Source organism: Lonchura striata, chromosome 12 (assembly GCF_050655825.1).
Source record: "Lonchura striata isolate lonStrDom1 chromosome 12, ASM5065582v1, whole genome shotgun sequence".
Taxonomy (NCBI): Eukaryota; Metazoa; Chordata; class Aves; order Passeriformes; family Estrildidae; genus Lonchura; species Lonchura striata.
In genome coordinates this window covers 21,136,430-21,141,583 of record NC_140714.1, presented here as the reverse complement: position 1 = coordinate 21,141,583, position 5,154 = coordinate 21,136,430, and the positions used below count along the sequence as shown (strand labels likewise).

General features: G+C 44.4%; 1 long non-coding RNA gene across 1 annotated transcript; it reads left to right on the top strand.

Annotated features, from left to right (window-relative positions):
- Positions 1 to 1,390: 1,390 nt before the first annotated feature.
- On the top strand, positions 1,391 to 4,759 carry LOC146766315 (uncharacterized). The gene is made up of 2 exons (XR_014958197.1): positions 1,391 to 2,386; positions 2,836 to 4,759. It is a non-coding gene; the product is annotated as an uncharacterized LOC146766315 (long non-coding RNA).
- The last annotated feature ends 395 nt before the right edge of the window (positions 4,760 to 5,154 follow it).

Below are 5,154 nucleotides of genomic sequence, written 5' to 3'. Positions count from 1 at the left end.
AGAGAGAGCTGCTTCTCTCGGAGTCCCGCGAAGAAGAAGAGAGAGAGCTGCTTCCCCCCTCTGGGTGGGACCCCTCACGGTGTTACATTTTTTCAGCTCTTCATTGAATCAGTCAATGGTGTATAAACAAACCATTGTCTCTGAGAGAGATAACAAAAACCTGTCCAACCGGTTCGCCTTCGACAGATGGCAAATGGAATACAAGCTTATCTTACAACCCAGGACAAAGTGGAACACCCTATTATGCCATTAGGGAAAGATCACATCCTTTCTACATCAAGGAGATAATTCTACTAATGAGGTGAAATGGGTACAGAGTACTGACTTCCTCTAGAAATCTTTTCCTTTTCTGAGCTAATGTTGTTATGAGTGAGTGATTAAAGCTGCATTTGTTCCAGTATTCATGTACTTACATTTAAGGAAGAATTTCTTTTGGTGGCCTGCTAAGAAGCATGAAAAGATGAGTTAGAGCTAGAACACCTTGTGCATGTTCCTTTTCATTCTGTATGAACTTGGGCCGTGGCTCAGAGTTAATACCCTGTCTGTGCTTGTCAGACATCATTCACTGATGCTGCAGGGCTGGGCCCTGGTCCTCTGCCTGTGCCAGCGGTGCAGAACAGAGCAGCCCTGAGGATGCCCTTCCCTGTGCTGACTGACTGAGCCCTCTGGATCTTGTGGGCATCTCATCCCTCAGCCTGTGCTCTGAGCTTTGGTTGCCTGCCTTAAACATCCTCCCTGCACACACAGGACTCTACAGTGTTGTGCCTCTTTCTGTAACTGCTACCATTGTTCTTGCAGCACGAGGCTGTGCTCCCAGGGCCTGCCACCATTGAACTGGTGCTTGTGGAAGATGTGAAAGTGAGCCCCACTGGGCTCTCCATCTACAACCACCCTGACAGCCAGGTGAGGAGTTACTCTGCTGCTTTCCAGCTGCAGGGAGGAAAACATCACACATTACTGATGCTTGAGATGCTGCTCAGCAACCAGGATGGCAGCTCCGTGCTGAGAATCTTTGGTGCCAGGGAAATCCTGGATAGCCTGGAGGTGAGGGCATTCCCAGGGAGTGTCTCAGCACAGCTGAGAGCATTCTGAGCTGTCACATGCAGTTTTCTAATGCGAGGCACTCCCTGCCATCTTCACCGTGTCAAGGTTTATTCCTGAGATGATTTGGAAATGCTCATCTTGGAATGCTGATTATTCCTCAGTTTTCACTTTTCACAGGATCCCAGAATGCTTTGGGTTGGCAGGACCCTGAAGCTCATCCTGTTCCAATGCATTGCCATGGGATGCCACTCACTCACTGGGTTGCTCAGGAGCCCATCCAGCCTGGCCTCGGGTTTTGGGCTCGTGCAGGTGTGGCAGGCTCACCTGGGCATACAACCTGGCATGTGTGAGCCAGCTCACGGGTCAGGAAGCCAAAACCTGCTTTACCCCTGTGGGGAAGTCTTGCCCAAGTAAGTGTGTGACTGACTGCCCATAGCTCACACAGCCCATTGAGGCTCTGTGGGTTTTGGCTGTGTGGGGTTAGCCCAGACCTGTGGGCGGGGCAGGTGAGAGGCAATAGGCAGGGGGAAATGCTGCAGGTGTCACTGTACGGGTGCACCTGACTCCTCTGGAGGGGTGAATTGCTCAGTGTTTCTGAGGAATCGCCCATTGCTGGCAGCTGGCCTGGAAGAGGGAGCTGTGCTGTGCTGTGCCAGCAGTCTGTTCCAGGTTGGATGTTCCCTGTGCAGGTGAAATGTGAGTCCCCAGCCGTGAAGGTGCTGGAGAAGGAGAAGTCCTATGGGCTGCCCAGTGATGTGGTGTACACTGTGAGCCTGGCTGATCCCAGAGTTCCCAGCCAGGGCTCCCTGTCCACCAGTGTGACTGTCTCCAGTCCCATGACAGACCAGTCCATCACCATCCCAGTGACAGTGATCTACCTGACTGACAGAACCACTGCACCCGTGAGATGTAAGTTTAGATCTCCACTCCGTATGCCAGCAGGAACCTTTAATTTCTCTGATGTTTATGAGGTTAACTCTTAAAGCAGGTTGGAGAAGATGCTCCTTTTAACTCAATATTGCCTCCTCCTAATCAATTCTGCAGATGAAGCCAGTCTCTTCCAGCAGTTTGTTGAGTCTTACCAGGTGATGATCTTCACACTTTTTGCACTCTTAGCAGGGACAGCTGTTATGATCATAGGTAAGAGAAGGAAAGATTGCACAAGAATTTTTCTCCATAGCTTCTTACAGTGCATTAGCTGTAAGATAAAAAGGAATGATTGCCATGCAAAATTATTTTGGTTTATTTTTCAATTCTCTTGCAGCCTACCATTTCTCACCGAATGAACAGCACAGTCAGCCAGTATTCCACCCAAGGACAAGTCTTCAGCACACACCTAACAGTAAGCAGCTGTCACCCAGTTAGAAGGGAATTAATTGATTAGTCTGGCCATTGCTCTGGAATTGAATGTAGGAAGGTCTGTAATCAAGAGTGGCAATGAAAAATAATTCACATTCCTACAGATGTGTTGAAGTTACAGTGAGCTGCAGGCATGGTTGTACACACAGGTGATGCTTCAGGTAAAATAAGGCAAATTCAAGTGAATGTCACTTGCTGAGGGGAAATGTACTGTGCTCCCCTCAGACTTAAGTCCTGAACGGGAAGACCCACAAATTCTGATACTTGCAGGGTACCTTTCCAAGAGGCACTGAGCTAAAGGGATGATTTCACTTGGAATGGATCATCAGATTCATTGCCAGTGTCCAGCAGATGCTCAAGAGCAGTTGTTTGCTCCTTCTCCCACCATTCATTCCCAAGCCTGAGTGTTGTCTTCTCCTTCCCCTGTTTCAGGTTCCATCGGGTCACCTGCACATTCCTTCAGCTCCCAGGCCTCCAGCAGGCAGAGCAGCCCCTCGGCCAGGCTCTGGAGCACGGGTTACGCCTCTCAGTAGGGGCAGCACGGCTTCTCCTCGTGGCAAATCAAAACAAATGTACAGCTCAGTGCCTTAGCAAGCTCAGCAACTTCAGCAGTTGGGATGTAATTCAGGTTTGCTCTGGAATATTACTAGGTCCTTAATTTATTTACTTTTTTTTACTATTTAGGGCTCTGAGTTTATTTTTGTTTTTTATGTCAGTGTTTCAATTCTCAAAAGCTTGTTCTATCTGTTGTTTTTTGCTGCCTGCACAAAAAGCAATGTTTAGGCTAGTTTGGCTTTCTTGGATTCTTCAAGCAACTAGAAGTTATATCTAAGTTAGACCAATAACAGTTTTTTATTTACTTTTTATAAAAATAAGATTTATTTCTAATGAACTTTTTTTAAAAAGGGGAAATTAGAAAAACAGGTGAAATATGAGCCAAAAATGTTGAAGGATTGTTTATTTTGAAGAACTGTTTCTTGTTTTGTGTTCCAAAAACTCAGGATTGTATTGCACTGATAAGTGTTCTTTGTTTAGCCTTACACTGGGATTCACCAGCACAATATGCTGGTTTAGCATGAGAAATGCTGGAACAACTGTGAATAATAAAATGTTTTTTTACAACAATGATTGGAAAAGGAATAAAAAAAAAGAAACCCAGAACTTAGTGTGAGTTGCTTTGGGTACAACTGCAGTATTCCTTGGTACTGTAAACACTTTTCTGAACTGGGACTGTGAAAGCATGTGCCTTCTAAGTGCACCCTTCTTCTGGTAGGAATCCTTTCTTTTGAGGATATAATCACATCCCAGTCACTTTTCTTTGTGAGCAGGGTTTTGCAGCTATCAGATAAGGGTTTTCTTTAGATATATCAGGCATCCCAGTTTTAACTGTGAATAATATTCTGGCTCTCTGAACTTTGCCAAGGACCATAACAAAAGTGAAATAACAAAATACTTTGTGTGCAGAACTATGCAGGCAAATAGATGAATGGAATGCAAACCCAGTGCATGTCATGGAGTTTTGGTTTCACACAGTGTTATAAACAAAAGGATTGTTACATGAAATTGTATTGAGTCTTGTTTAACTTACTGGCTAATTTTGGAAAAATTCTGCCTTAACTGCTAGTACTACTAAAAAAGGTCAGTTTGGATGTAGATAATCAGTTGAATCTGTATTAAAGCTTTTTTAGACTTCTTTATTTTGAATTTTCTTGTGGTGTGGTTGTTCAGAGTCTAGCACTGGACTATATTATTTAAATCTGTATTATTTAATAAAGCTTTTAAGGATTCCTTCATGTTGCTGTTGAAGAATTTTTTGCCGTTTGGCTGTTTAGAATTTAGCATTGGCTGTTATTTGAACTTCACTTCCTACAGCCCCTCAGTGTTTGCAATCACAATTTTCCAATCTTAATTTTCTCTCTGTTGCCAATGTAATGTTTTGAAATACTTTGACAATTCTTCCACTAGCATTTGTTGTCAGAGATTTCTTCCAGTTTTCACAAAGTATCTTCAATTCCTGCTGAAATCAGTGATGACTGTAGAAGCAGCTGCTCGTTTTCTAGGTTTGTTCAAACTTACCATTTTGTTCATTTGGGTTTTAAAAGAAAGATGTGATCTTTTTTCCACTTGAATCACTTGAATTCAGCAAGAAACCAGTGGGCTGTGAATATCTCAGTGCTCCTGTGATAAACTCTTCAGAAATGATTAAAGGAGAGGTTTTGCTCTCCTGTTGTTTCTCTTTCCCATTCAGCAATCTGGCACTGAATGTTCTGAAAAACAAACTGCTCCAAGTGATGGGAGTACTTTGGCAAATGCTTGCTGTTTATTTCATTTCTTTAGGAAAAGTTGCAGTGTCCTGTTAAGGAAAAAAAAAAGGTATGAAGTAGGGAGCTGGTATGGCTCAGGAGCTAACCTCCTGCAAGCAACAGCCAGGCTTTGGCTCGAGGAGCTCACCTCACCTGTGGGGCCATTCCTGGGGCTGGGGGGATTTGGGGATATAAATTTTTCTCAGCAGGTTGCTGCCAATGTGAAGATTTTTTTATTATTTTTTAATAAACTGAGATTTGCATGTAATGCTGATTTCCCTCCCCGTTCACTTACTGCTTGTTCCTGTTTTCTCCCTGAGAGGGAGAAGGGCTGCTGGCAGTGTGTCTGCTCCAAGGTCCAGCCCTTATCTGAGTTGAAATGTCTGAGCTGTGCCAGGCTGACTCCTGCATCCAGAAAATCCTTGCCTGCCCACAGCTGATCAACAGG